The sequence below is a fragment of the Camelus ferus genome, chromosome 35, assembly GCF_009834535.1.
Source record: "Camelus ferus isolate YT-003-E chromosome 35, BCGSAC_Cfer_1.0, whole genome shotgun sequence".
Lineage (NCBI taxonomy): Eukaryota > Metazoa > Chordata > Mammalia > Artiodactyla > Camelidae > Camelus > Camelus ferus.
In genome coordinates this window covers 1,150,981-1,174,566 of record NC_045730.1, presented here as the reverse complement: position 1 = coordinate 1,174,566, position 23,586 = coordinate 1,150,981, and positions in this window count along the sequence as shown.

The window sequence follows — 23,586 nt, the reverse complement described above, 5'->3', positions numbered from 1 at the left end:
ATGGAAGTAGACCACACGTGGCAGGAAATAACGTCACAGCTAACAACTTAGCTTTTGGAATTTTTCATTTTTCTCCTAGTCTAACCTCACCTACATAGCACATGTACCAGCAGCTTCAGTAATCCATGAGGACCTGCTGAACCCACAAGTAAACTCTCCACCAAAACTGGCCTGAATTCAGTCTCATTAACTGATCCGTCCTTTGAGAAGAATGACAGACTCATCACAGGGGCTGAGGATACAAAGATGAGCACAATGACTTTCTTTCCTCAAAGAACTCACTATCCTGGAGGAGAGCACTCTGTGACAATAATTAGACCCTTGTCACGTGTCACAGCACAGAAGGCAATGAGGCTCAGCAAGAGCACTCACTCGCTGATTCCTCAGCCCGAGCCTCCGCTGCATGCTGGGCGTGCTTGGAGGTGCTGGGGGGTAACCAGCACAGAGGGCCTGGCAGTGGCCCTGCGCCCTGGAGGGACACACAGTGAGAGTCCGCTGGTCCTGGGAGGAGGCCACTTCAGAAGATTTCCTGAACTCTGCCTTGAAGTGCAATGTGTTAGGTAGTGAGAAGGGTCACTTACCACATGACTGGAAGAACCATTATCATGAAAAAAAAAAAGGGTAGATTTAGAATAAGGATCAGTTAAGGATGAGTGTGTATTAGAGTAAGTGTGTGAGACGGGAGGGTGATTTTACTGGGACCTGACGGTGCGGAGCCAGGCTAGGACACAGCCTGCACGACAGGTGCCTCTTTCGACGGGCTGAGCTGCAGTTTCTGAGTAGAACATGTGGTCGTGTGTTCAGATGTGAGTCTAGAGTGAGTCTATCTGTAAAAAACCCTTACTACACAGGGACAGGTCTCCCTCACTGAGGGTATCCTAGAGGGCTATAAAATCCACGGGCAATCTCATTTCATTTTGTAGTGGTCATTCTATTTCCTTTTACGATAAAACATTTTACCAGACTTTCTAAGTAACATGGTGTAATGGACACTTTGATTTCTGTCTCTACTCCCCGTGGCCACTCAGTGGATGGCGGACAGGAGGGGACAATCCATGAAGGCAGTAGGCTGAGGGCCTGAAACAAACCCTCAGAAACCAATGTTCAAAAGTGGAGGGTCAGATCAGATGTGATCCAATTAAACAAATGACAGAAATATGGCTCAATCATAGGATACTGTTCTCCTGAGTTTAAATTGTGAGTGTTATTAAAATTAAAAAGAGAATGGAAAACCTTACAGAAATTCCTCAAAAAACTAAAAATAGAACTACCCTATAATTCAACAGTTTCACTCCTGAGTATTTATCTGAAGAACAGAAACACTAATTTGAAAAGACGCACGCACCCCAGTGTTCACAGCAGCACTATTTACAATACCAAGATATGGAAGCAGCCCAAGTGCCCATGAGCGGATGAATGGACAGAGAGGATGTGTCTTACAGACGTAACAGAATGAAATGGTGCCGCCTGCAGCAACACGGACGGCCCTGGAGGGCACTGTGCTTAGTACAATGAGACAGAAGGAGAAAGACAAATACTGTGTGTTATCACTTACATGTGGGATAAAAAAAAAAAAAAAACAACAAATGCATATTTAACAAAACAGAAACAGACATGCAGAAAACAAAACAGAGGTTACCGGAGGGGCGAGGGCAGGAGGAGGGGTGTGCTGGGGTAAGCTCTTAGGAGATACGAACGACCAAGTATAACCAGGTAAGCAACAAGGATACACTGTGCAGCACAGGGACATACAGCCGCTGTCCTGTAATAACGTTAAATGGAGTACAAGCTATAAAAATTCTGAATCACTAGTTGTACATTTGAAACTAATATAATATTGTAAATCAACTACACCACAATACAAAAACTAAAAACAGAAGGACAATACAGATCCTCAATCGTTAAACAGACACAGACAGTATCTCAGACCTTTCCCTGCTCCTCTTACCAAAAAGGGCACTTGCCCATGACTCCTTCATAAAACGTCTTATTTTGTGAACTAGAATTCTGTTATCCTACAGCTCTTTCAATAACCAAAATTAGCCTAGTGGATTAAAATACATTTTCACTTTAAGACAGTTACCATTCATGTAACAAATAGGACTCAAATACTTTCAGGCTGTCATTTCATGCTGTGCACTGATTTCTGAAAATTATCTTACTGTTCTAAATATATGCCTGATACGTATGTTCTAAAAAGATAAATTGGCTAAAATCATCCTCATTGTTCACAGATCTTTGTAGCAGAACCAGTTGAAAGAATTCACCAGACACATGGGAGAGGCTGCCTTCACCTAGTGATCACACATGCTAAGCTAGGGAAATATTTTAATCTATTTAAAGCCTCAAGAATTTCAGGGTTGCATCCATTTGAAGGTCAGATTTTAGCAAAGTTTGTAAGTTTATATATTTTTATACACTAAATTTAAAAGTTTATATACATGTTAATATACTAAATTGATGACAGAACTAAATACCACACAACGATCTTGAAGAACATTTGCCTTAGTAACTGTTATTAACGTACTGTAAAAATTACATACAGCACTTGACATAAAATGTGAACGATAAATAGTACGATCTGGTAAAAACACAACTTAAAAAATGGAATTTGCTTCTCACTTGCTTTTCAAGGCCACCACTGAGCAAGGCACTATATCCCAGAACTTCATGCTTGTCTCCCACCAGCACATGTCTGTATCATGACTTATAAAAACAAAGGAACGTAGAAGGAAAAGTTGGGGAAAAGGACAAATCTGCGAAAAGAAAGTTCAGTTCAGAGCTTTGCAAACAGCTGAAGAGAAAGATGATTTCAAAATTGCAGAATAGATAAACAAGATCATACTATATATAGCACAGGGAAATATACACAAGATCTTATGGTAGCTCACAGAGAAAAAAATGTGACAATGAATATATATATGTTCATGTATAACTGAAAAATTGTGCTCTACACTGGAATTTGACACATTGTAAAATGATTATAAATCAATAAAAATGTTTAAAAAAAGATGATCCCGCTGAGGACATCTCCTGGTTCCCTTCATGGAGTCCAAGGGAAAAATTCACAGGTTGCACACGCCACAACTTAATAAGTCGTATGATTATCTGCACTCATTTTGCTTTGACTAACAAAATGATTTAAGTGAGCTAAAATTAAATGCCACCTTACTTCTAATGCTGAAGTCCTTCTGATTATTTTAATAACATGCAAATTGCATCTTTACAACTCAAAGTACATAATCACCTGAGAGTGCCAGTAAGAATCAAACTTATTAATTACATTAAAATTTATTCTATTAATTAAAGCCAACTCACTGCAATTATAAACCTGCAAATAAAGCTTCCATTAGAAAAAATGAATGCATGATTGAAAAGAGGGACGCTTGAGTTGCTTTTAAGTTTATTTATTAAGTTCTTAATATGTCCAGATTGCTTCCTAAGATGTCTGCCATGACTTATTAGTATGGACTGATCTGAGCTGATTAGTAATGGAATTACACAAAGGAAGCTTTAATACGAATTAGGAAATAAAGTTTCTGTCCACAGTTATTTCTGTGTCGGTCTTCATTTTAAGTTATTATATTGGGGCAGAAGTGCAACAGTATGAAAACTGTCACTCGGGGTCCAGAGTCAGACGTCTGAATAAATCTGACCTAGAAGGTGCAGGTCAACCTCAGAGGAGCAGACAGTACCCCCAGGTCCACGTTGAGTGTTAACAGGTGTTTATGCATCTGCTGGAAAAAACGTGAAGGGGTTACAATCGAGGGAAACTTGTATAAACAAAGAGAATATACCTGGCTGGCCAAAAAGTAATTATATCCAAATACAATGGTTTCCCAACTGATTTTTTCACTAACTCATCTCCACTTATCCACCCCCAAGTGTAGTAACAGGAGGCGGCAGCTCTCATTAAGACCACTTGTTGTAATTATAAGAAAGACAGCAGAAACGGCAGCTAGTGCCTTAGGACATTCTGCGGTTTATAGACTATTTGAATGTAGGTCACTCAGTAACTGAGGAGTCAGCAGTCAATAATGTATCACTAGTTATAGAAATACATTTAATTGAAATAAAAGATACACGTTTTACCCTTACACACAAATATCCACAAAGAAGGTTTAAAACCGCACGGGTACTCCGTGCAGGTCAGCACCAGCACACCAACGACAGGAGGAAACCAGGACTGCACGAAGTCCTGCAGACACGGAATACGGCGCGGCCACAACGTACACCCTACTCCCCAAAACCCACTAGTCTGAATGACGATTAGAAGAGGAAGTGTGACCCCAGGAGAGGGAAAACCAGCCCGAGATGTATTAGAGATCTTCGCTCTCAGACCCACCCGCGGTCAGCCGGGTCTCCTAGTCTCCTGGTGACCTCTCTCCGGGCCGCACACGCGGGGCATGCCTGGTGGGGCAGGCACCCACCAGTGATCTCAGGGGAGGCTGAAGAAGCGCAAGGGTGAAGCTGATGAAACAGGACACAGGGACGTCTGACAGCTCGAGAGGAGGGTCCTTCCTGGCTCCCCCCCACCTCTGGAGGCTCCTGGCCTTCCAGGCGGGCCTGTGGCTACACACTCCAGTGTCCACCGTGTGTTCGCACTGCCTGTGTGTCTCCTCCTGTCTCACATCGCCCTCTCTGTGCACACCTGCCTCCAGGTCCAAATGTCTCTGCAAAGACCCCAGTTCCGACGACAAAGTCACACTCTGAGGTTCTGGGGATTAGAACTTTAACACACGCTCTCTGCAGGGGACACAGTGGGTATCGGTCGGCCAGGGCTGCCACGGGGCACCGCAGGCTGCGGCTTCAACGGTGGATGGTCACGCCTCACAGTCCCGGAGGCTGGAGCCCGAGATCCAGCAGGCAGCAGGGCAGGCTTCCTCATGGCCTCTCTCCTCGCTCTTCTCCCTGTGTCTTCACGTGGCCATCCTCCCATGTGCACCCGTGTCCTCTGCGCCTCTTCTCACAAGGACTCCAGTCAGGCTGGGGTACAACAGCCCGTGCTTGGTCAGAGCTGGAGCTGCAGCCCCAAACCCCTACTGGAGAAACACACACACCAACGCTGCAGGACAGACTGTCGTCATCCTTGCCACGGCACAGAGATGAACGCTCGTAAACAAGACGAGGGTTCCAATTCTCTCACAAAAGTCATTAGTTCCTTGACTGTATAGACGCCTCCATAGGACTTTTCTAAGTTAATTTCCATGTATCTTTTCTTTTCAATAAATAGTTTAGGTCAAAAGAGTTGATGTTCTGATATTTTTCTTCACAAACTCAGTACTATCTGAACTCCACGCTTTCACACCAGGGAAAGTACTTAAATACTTAGTAAGAATCACATCAGGAGACAACTGACCAAACTACATGACAGGAAGTGAGTGACACACCGCGATCATCTGTGATTGCTTGTGATACGAAATGACTCATCTGCATCTGTGTCAAATGACTCCCTTCAAGCTGCAAACACCCTGCGAGAATCTGACGCTTCCTCCAGGAAGACAATGCGTTTGTTAATTAGAAATTTACATTAAGGTCCAATAACCATTGTTTTCAGGGACATTCCTATTTGGATACAGGTTACATCACCAAAGTGGTGCTTCCTATTTCATTCTGAGGTCAAATAATTGCTACTATCTCTTTGAATCCAAACATCATTATTTTAAAATCATACGATCAAGAAACACACTGATGGAGTGTATTTCAGTACTTTTCCACCTGTATCAGTCCTTTAACAGCTTTTGGCTTCCTTAGTCTTCACACAAACAAGCATCAGTTTACTAGATTTTGCTTTTCAAACTGAGCGGCTGATCAGAACATGCTAGTTTCAGCTTTGATGCCAGGAACTAAGGATTTCTTATTCTTAAGTTCTGCCTGTTATCAACAACCGTCCTGCCATCAGCAGTCTGCACCAAAGACCTACCAAGATCTAGCTTAGTTCTAAATGGGCCCACCTGCAGTTACCACCCCCCCCCCCAGCCACAAACATTCAATTCCCAGCTTCTGGAAATGGTCCTAGGACAGCTCTAGACGAGCCGTCTCTGAGTCCTCCGCAGCTGAAGAGAGCCAGGCACGCCTCCTTCCCAGGGCAACACACTGACTGTTCTTCCAAGGGAGGCATACAGTGCAGGCCCCCTGCCCCCTAGAGGGACGCCTGGAGTCTATCCTGACTCTGCGTCTCCCTTCAACTTCTCCCTCCACCCAGTCAGGCTCCCTCCACTTCTCCAAAGACTCCTGCACTCCCCGTGAAGTGCACACAACGCCATGTCGCAGGATCCACTTCTCAGGACACTGGTTTGTGACGATGCCTCTAAACCCAGGGAGTCTGGGGATGAGAGTGAGCGTAATGCTGAATTAGCAATCACATGTGACTTACTTTATAGGAAGGAAAGGAATTATTTGAAACACATTTCAGTCCTCTTAGGCTTTTTTATCTTTGAGAAAGTTCTTGCTGAAATAACCAGGTATGAGAAACTGCTGTCTAAGGAGGACGTAAGGACAGCTCTCATAAAACGAAGGGCATACTGCTGGAAATGATTACATTAAGATTAGTATCACTTAACTGAGAATTATGTCACCTCCTCATCTCCCAAAACGCCTGGTTAATTCTACTGCACACACAAAACTGTGAGTTCAGAGGTATCTTTCAGTTTCCCACATTTACGCCATTACAGACACTCAGGTTCCACCTTGTCAGAGAGAAGGCACTGAACTCTTTTGCAGACATCAGGCCTTCCACATTGGAGCTGAGAAGTCCAAAGTTCATTTGGATCGCCCCGTTTTTATTCTTTTGTTGCTTGTTTTTTGTTTTGTTTTGTTTTGTTTTGTTTTGTTTGTTTCTTCAAACACTGAAACAAGATGGCCACTCCCTGTTTTTCAATCACATAATGGTCCTTACCAGACGTTTTCACAGCATTTTATCAAGTTCCTTACCCACTGCTTTTGATCAAGAACAGGAAAACAAATCGTGCAGTCTTGCATCTCATTAAAATCTGTGGGAAAAGAGTTTTGCAGCAACAGTGTAGTAGCAGAATTCTACTGTTACAAGAACGCCTGGTACCAGCAGCAGGACAGGCTTAGCTCTGTGAAGCCGGAGGCGTCCGTGCTGCTACTGGAAGGGTCAGCGCCCTTTCAGCGGGTACATTAGCACTCGGGCTTGGCACGTCGTCGGTTGAATATGGTGGAGGTTCATCCCTATATTGACATTCATCATTTATATGGGGGCCAAAGTGTCATTTTGGGCTATAATGCCCAATATTGTAGCCACATAAGTGGCTATTTAAATTTGAACTTACTAAATATAAATTAAGTCAAAAATAAATAAAATTTAGTTCCACAGTCGCCACATTTTAAAAACCACAGGTGGCTAGCTAGTGACTGTGGGAGTGGGTAGCACACACAGAGAGTACGACCACTGTCACAAAACGTTCTGTGGGACACTGCTGTCCTAAGGGAGTCAAAGCTGAGACAAGATCAGACTTGGACTCTTTCCCCTGAAGCTCAAATTTATTAAAACCTGTTTGGGGAATGAACGTGTCTCCAGCCAACATCAGATGCCAGGAAGCTAAATGAAGGTGCTTGGAAAGAACACTCATCGTGGGCAGCAGGGCGGCACGGTGAGGGGGCTGCACCGGCGGCCGGGAGAGCTGCATCAGCAGGGGTTGTAGTCCGCTCATCAAGGCTGAGAAGAGACGAAGCCGGGGTCCTGAGCCCCAGGATCCATGCCATGGGCCCCTCCCCCAGGACACCCACACACGGCCCCTGGGGGGTGCACTAGGTTTCAAATGGCCAGAATTCAACCTGGCAGTCAGCAACAGGGGACGGGGGCAGTAGAGACTAGCCACTACTGAAAGTCAGAACTTAAAACTTAGGCTGAAAAACACAACCATGTCCTATTGAAGTCACTCTCTGAATTTAAATGGGCCAGAAAGAACTTGCTGCTGTTTTCTTCTTTAGACCCTAATTAAAACCTCAGGAAGACATGCACTCTCACATATAAACATGTGACATTTCTATTTCTCTAAGTGATATCTAAGACTGTAACACATCTGTAATTGCTTGAACTATTAGAGAGTCCAACTGACCAGGATTAATAGGCTCAGGCACACACATTCCCATACGCTAAGTTGGAGAATTACTTTTAAGAGTGGCACCTGAAGATATGTTTATCAGAACTTTATAGTTCTACCATCTCACTTAAAATCAGTATGGAAAAACAGATTTCTCCCTAAGTAGCACTGAGATCTGTAAGTTGGGATATTGGAAATACGAAAGATTGAAGTGTATTAAGGTAAGGTAACTACCACGACCTCAAAACCAGGGTTCAGCACGTAAGTGGGGACATGGAGGGTGCTCTGCTCCACAGAGTCATTCAGGGATCCGGCTCTCAGAAGCTCTGCTGTTTTTGATGCCTAGCTTCACTGTGGCCTTGGAAGGACAAACCGAGCTGGCAGGCTGGGAAGTCAGGACTGTATATGAAATGTAGGAGTCACGTCTGAAACTGTGATGCAGCCTCTCTGCCCGCATCCCACAGGAGAACTCTATTTTATGGCCCAATTTAATCACAGAGGTAACACAAATGGCTGTTTGGCCCTGTGACCAACCAGACACAAAATGAATTCAGGGAGGTGTGCATAGCGCCTTCTCTTCTGCATGGAGCAACACTTGACTCCTGATAGCAAATTAACTCCAGGTGGAGGAGAGGGTTCCTGCAAACGCAAAGCCATAAAATGATATTGGAGAGATACTTGAGATTTCAATAATCTAAGCAGAGAAAACGACTTTCTAAAAAGACTTTGTAAGACTACTAAAATACTGAGAAGGCAAGAAAAAATATTGATAATCCAGCTACCTAAAACTCCAAAGTTTCCACATAGGAAAGAAACCACTTCGAGCAATGTCCAAAGGTGAATGACAACTCCAGATAAACGATCTGCAACTCATGGTGATGCGAGCATGTGTGTGGGAACATGCACATGTGCATTTGTGCACGTGTGTGCAAGTGTGTATGTGCCACTGTGTGGCGTGTGTAGATGTAATAGCTGAAGGCGTCAAGCAAAGATTCACTCCTGGAATGGGGTTCAGGGGGGACACAATGTGAGGGAGACTGAGAACCCTAGAACAGCACCAGCCTGACCCACGAAGCTATAAGCAGGGGCCAGAACGGATCTGCCACACGACTGTTAGCCCAGGTTATTGAAACAGAAAGACTTCGGTTTATGCCACGTAGATTTGGATCTGTACTCTTGCCCTAGGCCTCTGAAATATTTGGGAGAACAATACAAAATTTCAATAAAAAGCAACTTTTTTGAGGGTTTTTGGGGAATTCTTAAAGGAAGAGTCTTTTTTTTCATATGCAGCAACTGCAATTATATACAAAAGTATATAAAATGCTTCTAGAAGATAAAAGAATGTTCCCACAGAGAGCCTACGAAGCCATCTTAATAAAACGAGCTTCACAGGTTAAGTGGTATAATGTCTATGAGTAAGATCCTGTCCAAATGGCTTCCCATTTTGGCAGGAGTTAAATTAATTGTGTAATTAGTTTGGAAAATCATTTTTCAATAGTGGCTTTAAATGCTTGTTTACCGCCAACCTGGAATAAAAGAGGATGAGCCCGTGTCCCTAGCCTGACTTGTGATTTCTAGAAGCTTTCTTCAGTCCTTACAACATTATCATGCAACATCTCCAGAAACCCAGGTGGCGTCCCCAGCCAGCATCTCCAAGCAGCCGCAGTAGTGGGTGGAGACTAGATTTGAAAACACAATGTCACAAAAATACTCCCATGACTTGAGGCTCACATCCCGATGTGTGCAGATGCACTGATGTTCGTCAGGAAGGCATGCACTTGCAACCAGTAAATTATCACAGTTCTGGGGAAAAAACTCATTTTTGTTTGCAAAGTTAACTTTTTTCTCTCCAATTCCACCCAAACTTGAACCAGCGAAATCTTTATGTAACCTGGGTCTGTGTCACCTGGAGCGAGCAGAACTGGTTTGGGTGATGATGTGACACGAGAGGTAAGATTAAATTGAGCCTGAATATTAAGACTTAAATTGCACATGAATATTTTTACTTCTAGCATGTTTATATCTCTGATAGCTAAATGGATAGTATAGTCTATTTGCTTATTTTTCTACAATATGCATATTTTTTCACACAATATCCCCCCCCCAAGTAAAAAGGGAAAACATTAAAACTCTTTCAAAGTCAAAATTTCAACAAATTTTCAACGAATCTAGATCAAGTTAATCTTTTGTTCTATTGTCAAGATTTTTAATTTGCATCCTATTTAGTATTTTAGGGCCTCAAAAACAAACATCTTATAGAAACCCATCCCTCTTCATGCCTTTTTATGATTTTCATTGAAAACCTGAGATCAAGGTCACATTTCTGAGCAGGTGAAAGTGATGAATTAGAGGGACTAGACTTCCCCGTTTGCTGTAATCCTTGTGATTCCTTAAGATTATGAACCTGGAGTCCTTAACCCGCACAGAATAATCTCTGCTATTTTCAACAGGGTTATAGAAACACAGAGGACCTGCTGTGGCTTTTAACCACAGCCACCTATCTTCCCTTTATGTCCTAATCCTTGTGCTTCTATCCTTAGAGATCTGTGAAAAGGAACTGGTCCATCGATTTACGGGAACTCTTCATACTACGTTCACTTCTCGGCAACGGGCCATGCGCGGAAGGTTCTGATAAGCCCTGCTGTAGGGAAACCTGTGAATCCCAGGTTTATTCCAGAATAGATCTGCTGTCCAATATTCTATGGATCAGCTTTGAGAGATGACGGCAAAGAGGATGACGATCGCTCCAGTTTCTTGCAGAATGTTGAAGTGTTTCAGAGTTTGAAAAACAGGCATCAATTTTAACTTAAGTAGATCAATTAACAAGAAACCTCTCCTGCCTTTCAGGACCAGCTGACCCATGTCGGAGCTGTTGTTAACTGCTAAATTTCACAAAAGATGTGAAATGGAAAATGAGTCAAACACTGATCAGCAGCTTCCACAGAGAACACTTAATGATGATGCACAGAGAGGGGCAGAAAAACCCTTGTTTGTGCTCATTTAGGGAAGTCACTGAAAGTCTGACTCCAAATGAAGAGTGCTAACATAATAGTGATAGGGGACAAAATGTCACCCCTCCCAACACTACAGACCATGCAGAAGGCCAAGGGCAGAAGTTCGTCAGGAACAAATAACTTCGGTCACAGAGAGAGAGACAGCACTGCGACCAGGAGGGGCATGTCACACTGAAGATCGACTGAGAGAGGAACAGAGGGAGATCTACAAGTTGAACCTGAGACCCAGTAGCTAAGACTCAAAGTCTGACTGGGAGTTTTGCAGGGGAGCACTAAGATGGGACGGTGCACATAAAGGTAAACCTGCGTGAAAGGACAGGCCACGTTGGTGCCAACTGCGGAGTCCCCAAAGCAGCTAAGTGAAAGTTCAGGGACTGCTAACAGGCATGACGACTCCGAAGAGCATCTGAATGAGACAGGACGAAGTGCAGTCGTCATCAGCACACGGGGTCCCTCTTACTCCTTCACACCAGCGAGTACCCGCAGTCCCCCCACGAGTACCGGGGAAGCACAAGAGCCGCGCTACAGAGGCGCTACAGAGGCACGCATTCCTCCCCCTGCGGGGCGGGCGGCCCTGGCGCGACGGGAGGACACTGCCCCGCAGACAGCCGTGCGCTCGGCCGACGCGGACTCGTTAACACCGAACTGTCACAGTCACACAGCTCCACCAATAACTCTAACTGCTGCTGTCAGACTGTAGTTAACAATGATAAACACTACTCTTCAATTACAGGAGCTGATGTTTGCAGTAAAATTTTACAGAGTCAGTGCATTCCAAATAATTTCCATATTCTTAAATAAAATTATAAAATAATCTCAAAAATTATTTTAAAAATTTCAACTACTTTGGTTTAGAATACTCAAAATTAAATACACATTAATTTTTAGAGTTATGTTTAAGGGAACTTTTATGCACACAAATACCATCTGGGAAAAAAGCTACAGTTTTAAAACAAAATATTTCTAAATATTTTTAGGAACAGTGATTCAAATAGTTCTGTGTTAAGTGAAAAATATATTTATATCCAAAAGCATACAATCCAGCTGAAATTGCATCGATAAAATTGAGCTAATAAAATGCTCAACTTTAACTCAATTATATCTCTCTTGAATATATCACTCAATTAATGCTTAAATACAATATTGAATTTTAAAGATCAACAAAAAAACACCTTCTCTACTCAAACTTTTCCATGTAATTTAATGAAATACATTTCAACCTGTCATAATGAAATGTTCTGTAATTAGCACTAAAAGTAAGATACGGCATTCTAAAGCTCACTTCATTTATTGTACATGATTTTTTTTCTAAAATGGCTTATAGTGCTATCTACCTAGTGTGTCCATGATATAAGCACCAGGCACTAAGGATGAAGATACATTTGCATATTTTTAAAAACGGTACTGGAAGTGCATCAGGAAAGTGTACATATAAAATGTCACTACAACCTTGGCATGCTGTGATCATTACTTGAGCCTGGGGATCGTCACCTATCTCCTCTACTAGCAGTACTTCCGCTTTCTGTAGAGAAAATGTCCCAGTGCTCACCTAGAGCAGCCAGGCTTGTTCTGCACCACTGGGCACACAGATTATCTCTGAAGCATCCTTCACTCGCTGGCACCCGTTACAGTCAGGCTAGGCTCGGCCAGACGAGCTGCCCACACCCTCCTGACCTCGGATTGCTGTGGAGCCTCAGTGCACCAATCAGAAGGAAAACATGCAGCTAAATCCTCCTGTCACCATATGTGACAGGTGAGTCCTTCAAAGTGGCACTAACAAAAACGGCTGCGCAGGGTACATGCAGACAACTGGATGCAACCATGTATGAGGGGACGTAAGAGCCTGAGGTTTCCAAAGTCTGGCCAGACCTCCCCTGGGACAGAAGCCGGACCCTCACCCTCCATCCAGCTATAGCTTCTATGAAGATCTGAGGAGATCTGAGAAGGTCCCCTGTCCATCCCAGCCTTCAAACTGCTGCAATGCTTTTTGAGAATATGTCCTCTGTGTTGATTATGGTGAAGGTTTCTTCAGTGAGATTTGTATGTAAGCACCCCCACGTAGCATCCAGTCCACTAAGTCACTACTTTCAAAGTGTATCGTCTTGAGAAAATGCTCAACCCAAACAGAATGAGTAGAAGAACCCTCAAATTTTCTCCTGAGGCTTACTCTGCACTCAAAATTGAGCTAAGCTTTATGACAGTTTTAATAGCTTACAATATGATCTCCTCAAGAAGTTAACAATGCATTTAAGATGATGATTACAACGCATGGCACAACTGTGACTATGAGACAGTACATAACTGAGAGCTAAACTGCGTGGGGCATCCCGTCTACCTGCTGTCACAGTGGGAAGGAGACAAATTTCCGTGAGAGCAGAAAGAGAGGGGAAGGCAGTGCACAGAAGGGACCGGGCCAGGTCCTCAGAAACTGGGGTCTGGGTGGAGACTGTCAGGAGCAGGGACTCTGGACCCAGCCATGGGGAGACTAGAGAAGTCCACTCATCCAACAGGCTGACCAAGAGACTGTTCTCCGCAAAGTGCTGGTTCAGCCCCGGGGAAGTCAAAGGGAAGTCAAAGAGAAGTCAAGGCACTAAAAACACCTGGCACGTCTTGGCTGGTCACTCAAGGCAGGACATACTTCCAGGTGACTGACAGGTATGCCCTTCCCTTCTCACAGACCTCCTGGAGCAGGTGCTGTCATTATCCCACTGTAGAGATGGGAACTGAGGCACAGAGATATTAAGTGAATTGCCCAAGATCATTCAGCAAGTAGACTGGGGTGATGAGACTTGAACCCATAAAACTGCACAAGGTACAGGAGGGAGAGGGTGAGTAGTGTCAGAGCAAAGGGAATACACGATGGGGAATGAGGAGGAACACCAGCAAAATCTAGTCGGACTTCAACAGGGTCTGGTAGGATAACACAGAATTTTATGGGTAAGACTGAGGATTACTGAAAAGTAGAGGAAACAGTGTGTATCATATAACGAAAAATACAGCACAAGACAAAAATATATATTACAATAAAATATAACAAGTTTATATAATATATATTAGATCATGAAATATATAGTCATAGAAGTATAATAAATATAATTAAATATATATATAATAAATATAATTATATACACATGTCTATATAACACATTCTACACAGTTTAATATATGTGAATGTATAATTATATTGAATAATTCTGCATAATATAATATGAAAGTCAATACAGAAACAATCCCTTTGCATGATGTGTTCTTTGAACAGGAACATTTGTGCTCATTTACTACATAATTCCAACTTGACTTTGCATATTAAGTGAGAAACTTCAAAATTACAAACTTGGCAGCTGTGCACTAAGCAGGACTCTAAGGGTGGCGGGCTGGTGGGGAACACAGCCCCCGGCACACCGGCGGGGCAGGGAACGGGCTGTCCCTGAGAGCTGACCGCTCACAGACCACCATCACGGCTACGCCACTCTGGAAACTGCCTGGGCCTGGGGGCATCGGGCCTGGCGGCGCCCAGGAAGTGCCCTCTCTCCAGGTGCTGTCTGACCAGCACGGACGGCCAGCTGCCTCCTCGTGCTCCAAGTTAGAAGTCTTGGGAGGCTCTTCTGCTCCAAGGCCTCCTGTGACTGGGTCAGGGGGACCTCGTCCCCTCAGCCCAGCCTCTCTTTCTCACGCCATACAGTAAAGCACCTGCAGGCAGCCCCTCAGGTTTCTAGGAAACCCCACCAAGGACAAGAGGACACTTAGGGAAGGAAGACACACAAACAATGAACCTGCACTACACAGGTCACAGACAAACGTGTGTCACAGACCAAGGGCAATGAGCAAAAGTGTGCTTTGAAATGTGTTAAGAGCTAATACGAGTCGGAGGAAGACAGAAAGTCACTCCAGGCCCTCAGACAAAATGGTAATATTACCATTATCCATAGGACTCTGGGGATCCCACCTCCAGTGTCCCCCACCCCTGCCATCTCTTGTCACACCCCTTGCTCACTCCCCAGCAGCCACTGGCCCCACTGCAGAGTCTGAAACAGCCTTCTGTTCTCCTCAGCTCACTTGAACACTTGGCGTCCTCTATACAGAACTCTACTCCTAACTCTACCCAGTTCAACGTGTGTGTGTGTGTGTGTGTGTGTGCGCGCATGCATGCGCGTGTGCATTTGTTGTGCTTCCTAAGTTCCAAGAAGGCAAAGGTCATCACTACACAGTGGCGAAGGAATTACGGGAAGAAGGAAGGGAGGAAGGAAGACGAGGGAACTAGGGAGGTAGGGAGAAAACCCAACTGATGTGGAAGGATAATCAGAAAGCAACATGAAGGAAGACATTTAAGGAAAGAAGAGGAGATGGAGGCCTACTATTAAAATTTAGGAGTGACGGGTTGATACTGGAACTGCATCCGTAGGAGCTGCATCCAGTGGCTGGTTTGCACCTGCATGACTAAGACGTGACTGAGAACACTGCTAAAAATGCACAGGCCATGAAAGCCTCTCTGGGCCTGACAATCTGCAAAGGTTTCTGTGTTGTTTGTTTGAGGGCATAAAAACAAAGAGACCCTTTCTTTACTGGGAGAACTCAATGGTCTCTCCACAAAATGAGGGCTGGAAATGTGTGAGAGTGCATTTGGGGTCATTTTGCTTTGTTTTTGTTGCAATTACTGAGTGACTATAAATGGTATTTAGGGCAAGAAACTAGGAATCTAAATATCTTGTGGCATTTGGGATAGACCCACAAAATGAAGACCCATCCAGCCAAATGCCAGCTGTCTACCTCCACCCCTCAAAAAATTAGGCTGCACAAGAATACAAGGGCACTTATCTAGAACAAAATGTCATCTCTTCAACAAAGAATCCATTAAGGAATGAAACCCAGGAGGGTAAATTTCTTTAAAAAAATTAAATCCTAAATGCTGTTTGTCATTATCTTTGAATAGTTCTTGAAATACACCCTGCAAGGTCTGTGAATAGATGAACTGCTTCGTTCCACTTACCAGAGACAGGAGTAACTTACACTACTCCTTATATGCTGCTCTTTATAGCTTCGTGAGGATAAAAACTTCTGTTTAGATTTGAAGGTCATGCACCTCATGCAACAGGCAGATGAAGAAGTGATCACTTAAGATATCTTAAATATACCCCTTTAGGTTTTTGTTCAGCTGTTCATGGGAACCATTAAAGATAATGAGTGCTAAACAAGCAATTCTGAAATGGAATAATGATGTGTTTCATTTGCTTCTACAGAGTTGAGCTGTTTTTCCACTCTTTACAAAGCTACGGCTCATCATGTTCCAATACTGAGCCATTTCTTAAGTTGTAAATTCTACTGTTTTCCCTGCCCAACCCTGGAAACTCTTCTTGATGAACGTGACAGTCCAGGTCTCAGTCATGCCTTTTTGTGGAAGTGAAAATGTTACAGATCAATTTATTGCAGATTAGTTCACAAGAAATATCCAATGCATACAAATCAGGAGTCCTATTTTTCTTCATATTATCATCCTTTCTTATTAAAGACTCATCCATTTACAACAGAGCATATTTAGAAACAGCCTTAATATGAAAACTAGCTTTGAATATTTCCATTTGGGGTATCTGTGGCCTCGAGGCCGCCTGCTGACTGCCAGAAGACATGGCTGCCTTTTGTTCAGCACTGCATCAGTGTGCCTGAAACACACAGTGTACGTACTTCTCCTCTAATTGTTCTTCTGCCTTGTGCAAGTAATGGAGCAACGAGGACCCAGTGTAAAGCCCTATAAATAAAATGAAATTTGACATAATTTACTGAGAAAATTTATATCTTCAGTTTTCTACTTGATTTTGAATATGAAAATTCAAATTACAAAAGTACTGAATCATATGATACTAAAGGGAAAATGGATTTCTCTGCATCTCCTCCATGTGATGATCTGTTAATTGTAGTTTTGTCTGGAGAAGAGAAACAAGAGAGAGCTGTTGAGAAAAAGTTTAAAATGCACTGATAAGATAAAAATTCCATTGTGTTTTTAAATCGTTCCTACTAGTGCTATTCACGGTGAATACATTTAGATATGTGTATGACTTCCTATCTTTAAATTTCTGCTTTATATTCCTACCCAAAGTTAAATTCTCTAGAACTAGACATCTTTGAATACATTTACCAAAAATTTAATTATTATTATGAAATTTCCTTTAGTGTATTCTTATGCTCAAATCTTATGAAAACCTAAAATAATTTAGGTCTAGATAATAGGCATTTTTTAAAATATATTGTATTATTTTTAGGTGATTGTAGATGACACTGTAATTTTTAGCAGGACAATGTGCTTCCCCAAGCAAGGGAAAGAAACAACAGCAGCTACACTCTCTCTGAGCACCTGAGAAGAAAGCGTGCCAGTCAGAAGCAGGGCGTGTCCTGATGTGGCAGGCCTGGAGGGGATGGAACCATCTGCATGTGATTAAGTGACTGCATCCTGTCTGGGAAGTGGAGGAAGTGCAGCAGACACACGCTTGCTTTCTGTTGTGGTGAGTGACTCAGCAGGGTGCCAGAGGGCAACGCCCTGGAAGGGAAACGTCCAGCCCCAGGATCAGGACAGGGGGACAGAGCAACTCCCTGCTCCGTCTGTGGCTCCCTCAAAATGGCTGTGTTTCCCTTTCGTAAATGCTGGATGTTGAGAGGACTCGGTGTGCTCAGGCCCTGAGTGTGGCTCACTGAGGATGGAAATATGTACTAATCGTCAGTGACCTGCCAGGTTCTCTGGCGCAACTTCGCTTTCCAGACCCATATATCAGACCCATTCCCCCCATCGACTTCCTGCTTACAAGCAATGAGAATCACCTAACTGGCTTTGTTCCATGTTTAGCACTGGCTGGCTAGAAATGTGAGGCACTTTTTTTGGTTCAAATTTACTATCAGTGGACCAAGACACCATGCTAACAAACAGTAATTTTCTCAGCATTAAAATAAAAAAGTAAGATATTTCAGACACGTAGTTATGGAACAGACCTCCTTGGAAAATGACATAATCCTCCTGCAATCTGCCCTTAGATTTTCAGATATTAGCTTGAGAGCTGAAATGAGGACACTAATTTGTAGGATTTCAGAGTAGGATAACAAACTTAGCTCTATCCTCTTATTCCTCCCTGCAGTATTAGGTAAAGGAGTTAATTCTTTAATATTATATCCCCACTTAGCTTTGGCTCCTGTCTTTCTCTTTTTCCCCTAGGAACACTTCCTCCTTTTGTTAGCAGTAATACCAGAAAGTAAGTGCTGATCAGCTCTCAGAAATCTCCAGTGAGACGTGCTTATTTCTACACAGCTTCTGAATTCTGCGATGTTTAGCCTCTCTTTCTAGAGAGTCTGCCCTTAGCTGTCTCGGCACAGGACCAGTTATATTGCTTGCACGCTGTTGGCTGACTCCTGCCCCGGACCCCCATCCCACTGCTTCCCCTTCATCTTTCTAAGGATGTAGCCTGTACCAAGGTTAAACACATCTCAGGTGTAGGAGCACAAAGTTTAAATCTGCAGTAGACCAACTGGGATTTGAGTTCCAGCTCCTTGTCCAGTCAGCCAGAGAAACTTCGTTAACTTCTTTAAAACTCAGTTCCCCACCTGGTAAAGTAAGGATGATAACAATGGCGAACATGTAAGCATGTCTCAGCCTCAGCGAATGCAACTTGTTTGTTCTAGGTTCACCTCCTCTGACAGTTTCCCAAACATGAAAGTTCCTTATGGTTCATGCCTTTAGCTCAATCACTCCCCAAACTGCCTTTCAGAATCTTCTGGGGAGCTACTTGAAAATAAAAACTGCAGGGTTTCCAGCCCCGCCTGTTGAGTCAGTCTCCAAATGCGGGGTCCAGAGCCATGCTTTGTGCTGTGTGCCCACTCCCCCCTCCCAGGGAGCTCCCCCACACCATTTCCATGCTGTGATCTTGTGCTCTGATCAGCCTCCCTCTCTCTGCCCCTTTAGCCAAATGCAACTTTGCCTCATCCAAACCCTGCCTGTCCTCAGATTGTTAGCACATATCTTCTTTCTTCTGTTACATTTTATAAATTACACATTATATAATTCTCTGCACTACAGTCTTCTGGTTGACATCCTGAAGTAAAATTTGATGTCTCCCCTATAGATGCTGTCTCTGGTGATGAAATTCATAGGACTACTGTGACTCACTGGTAAAGGTCAATAAATAGTCAATCAGGTTCTCTAATATTGTAATGGTAGTGCTTGAATCACTGTCAACTGTACATGTTTAAAGTTAAAAAATTAAAAGTTTACTATAAACTAATAATAATATAAAATTTATAATTATAAAATTTGCCCCTGAAATTCTTGAAATTCTAGAATTGAAAAACATCTGAAAGTAGAATTATTTAAAATAGTAAGGAGTAGATTAGAACTACAAAAGATCTGTGAACTGGAAAACAGAAAAAACAAAGATATACAAACTACAGGTCAGGGAAGGGAAAAAGAAACATTCAGGGGAAAAAAGATAACATAAATACAGGACAAAATTTAAAAGGTTTAATATAAATACTTAGGGTCCCAGAAAAAAAAATCAAATGAAACAGAAGAAATATTTAAAGAGATAATGGTCAAGAACTTTCCAACACAGGTGAAAGACATCAACGCACAGATTCAAAAACTGCGTCAAATTTATTCTTATTATTTTTCTTGTGACTCGTGTGTGTGTGTCTGTGATTTATTGTTTCTTAGATTCCTATTAAGAGTTTCTCTTTCTCTTTGCTTTTTGGCTCTTTTCCTATTCCACTCCATTGTGCGGTCTTCTTTTTAAGTTACTCTTTGTGGAATAACTTGCACCCCTCAACTCCCCATTGAGTTTCTCCGTATAAGCTAAGCCTCTTCATCAACTCACACCCATAATGAACTCTGCCCCCAAGGAAGAAAATGGCCTGACATTATCAGATTACTTAGAAATATTTTTCTGTTCACAGAACTCAATGTATTTACTTCTCACTTTCCCAGCTGTCAAATAGATATAAAACAGAAGTCTTATAATTTATTCTGTTTTTGCAGTAAGTAGGTTTGTTAGCTCATTTGGTCCACTACATTCTGTTCTGGTGTTTCTGCTCATGCCTTCCATAAGAGAAATAGACTATCTGTCTCATGTCATCATGCTCTAAGGTATTGAAGCTGGCAAAGTATGACCTTACTATATGGTGGTAGTGTTGCTTGAAGCTTTGGTTTCAGTGAACACTTAGATTCCTGCCCCACTGGAAACTGAAGCTTAAGCAAACAATTTTATTTTCAACATACTTAAAATAATGTAGTTTTGACTTCTACCTAGAGCATGGAAATCCAGGAAGACAGTGAGTAGCAAAGTGTGCAGAATATGAAAAAGGAGCACAGTGGAACTGGAGGTTGCAAGAAAACTTTTTAAATGAGAAAATGAGAAAAAATGCCCTGAAGTGCACCCTTCCTCTGCACACTCCCCATACACCTAATAACAACGTCCTTCTTACTCATGTATACCAGAAACACTCACGGGGGTGATGTCTGTGGATCAGATGCTCTTTAGGAACATAGAGTTGATTAGTGAAAAAAGTGTCTGGGAGGAAAACATACATCAGGCAGCAACTGAGAATCAGAGCAAACCCAGAAGGTGGAGCCAGCCTGACACAGGAGCTTTCAGAGAAGTGAGACGAGAGCGGTTGAGGACGGGAGAGGGCCAAGGGCGACAGCATCTTTGTGCTTGGGGGACAGGTCATGGCAGGCCACTGTGAAGGCTCTTGGGGGACAGATCATGGCAGGCCACTGTGAAGGCTCTTGGGGGACAGGTCATGGCACGCCACTGTGAAGACTTTGGGTTGACTGAGTGACATGGAGAGTTACTGCAGAGTTTTAATCAAAGGAGTAACAATGTGTTCCTCTGAAATGGGTGAAGGCAGCAGAAGCAGGAAGAGGTGTCCAAGCCACTGAGAGGTACCACAGAAACTCACGAGACGGGACGCTGGTGTGATCAAAGTGCTTCCTGGTGCCAGTAAGAAGCCTTGGATCCATACAATTTGAAGATAGAGACAATGTGATATCTTGACAGACTGAGAACATCATTAGCATTAGTATAAAAAGAGTTAGATAAATGACTAAGCAGGAAAAAAAAAAAGTGAAATTTCAGTGGCGAACAGTGTTGCTAGTCTTTGGAGAGCAGTAACTGTAACAACATGCTATTCCCAAATTACTCATCCTCCAGATTTAAAAGAACAAGTTATTCCGTATTTGGATGTTTTCACAGGGATGTTGGCAGTACCAGCTTTTTCCTATTCACACACACCCACATACACAAAATTTAACAGATTGCACAGAGCAGTGAGTTCAATTGGCATTAGTGTTCTTTCACTGGCTGTGTTGAGCATATTTTGCAAAATAATTTTCTGGGCATGCCAGGTGAATGTGGTCTCTCAGCCTCGTAATTTAGAGCCCTTACTTTCTCTACTGAAAAAGCAAAATTCATGGTTCTCTGGCTCTGAAGACACTGGAGATGTCATTAAAATGACTGCCACCATGGGCCCAGCTTGTTTTATTTGTCAGTGTTTTTATAAATGTGACTCTAACTGGGAATGTGGAAAACAATGTACAACACTGGAACTGCATTTTCCTTTCTTAACAACTTCTTTTCTTCCCTGGAGTTGAGCCTTCCTTTCTGGGGGTGGGGGTGGGGCACTGGTATGGGAAGCTTACTGCTTAATTTTTTATAATGCATCTATCATAATTCATCTCCAGACTCTCAATAAGTAATCTCCACAAGAAATTTTATACAATCAAGTGCTTGAGGTAATCTTTTTTTTCCCTTGAAAGCATCCCTGCTGGAGGAATCTACCCACTGGCCATCTAGTTGCTGTCCAGACTTGTTGCAAAGCCTCACTTGGGGATCCTGTTTCACAATCAAGAAAACGTCCCGTGACTCATCTACACTGGATCTCCTGCTTCCTGGATCTCATGCACTTGTCTTCAGTCACTTCCTTGTTTGGTGAAACATCCTGCCAAGTGACATGTAAAAGTTACCTTTTTTATGCCTGGAATATCTGAAAACCCATCTTTACACAGTGCGGTAATTTGGCTGGATGTGGAATTTTTGTTGAAGATAGTGTTCCCTCAGTATCATGAAGGGATTCCACCTTCCAGTGCTGCTGCAGAGAAGCTGGATTCCACTGGGACCCAAGCTCCCTGGATGTGTCCAAATTACTATCATCATGTTACAAAGCACCCCTGAAATTAGCAACACATCAACACATTACTATGCTTAGAAGACACAAGAGAGGAAGGAATGTGGGAAGGGACAGTAGAGGGAGCACCTCTCAGTGCCATGCTATCTAGGTCCTCAGCTGGGGAGACATGAGTGGCTGGCAGGATGCCATGACTAGGGACTGGCATCACCTGGAGACAGCATCATACATGTGCCCAGCTCCTGGGCAGGGATTGTTCACAGAAACATCCACTATGTATGGTCTGGGCTGCCTCATGGCAGATGACTGGATAAAGAAGTTGTGGTTTATGTATACAGTGGAATACTACTCAGCCACTAAAAGGAATAAAATGCCATTGGCAGCAACATAGATGGACCTGGAGATCCTCATACTAAGTAAAGTAACAGAAAGAGAAAGAAAAATACCATATGGTATCACTCACATTTGGAATATAAAAAAGGACAGGAACTTATTTACAAAAAAGGGGCAGACGCACAGACATAGAAAACAAACTTATGGTTACCGGGGGGGGGGGGGGAAGAGGGGTGAGGAGGGATAAACTGGGAGTTTGGGATTCGCAGGTACTAACTATTATATATAAAATAGATAAACAACAAGGTCCTACTGTATAGCATAGGGAATAATATTCAATACCTTGTAATGGCCTGTAACAAAAAGAGAATATGAAAAGACATATACATATATATAAATTTAAATGAATCACTATGCTGTACTCCAGAAATTAACACATTGTAAATCGACTATACTTCAATTTAAAAAAAAATAAACGTTAAATAAATAAATTCCCAACTTTGTTCTGCGGCCACGTATTGTCTATGTTCTTCTCACTTACAAATTATACCTCCTTGTTCCTGTAACTTACACCCATGTCTCGTCTGCAGCAGCTCCAAGTCTACAATCTTATCATTTAAATTAGATACAAGTAGACATGAAGATCCTTGAGCTTGAGTTATCTTGACCTGAAGACCCTCCACAACGCATAATCTAATGGTCAGATTGGTGGTTTGTAACTACTGTAGATACTTCCTTTCAGAGCGGAGAAATATGGGGGGCACGTAGCCAGCATTGGTTCATAGTAACTCTGACATCCCCCTGGGCCATGCTGTCAGTCCCTTGCTTAGGGCTTGGTCCCACTCCACGGGAGCTGTTCTCCATGCTGTTTGAGTTTACCCTAAGGCATTCTTCCCTGTGTATGAGAAGAATCCATATTTGCAGATGAGCAACCTTCTCAACCTGCTTTCTGCATTAAAATCTTGGAAGCCCAGAGTCCTTTGGTCATTTCTTTTTTACCACCTCTATCCCTTTCA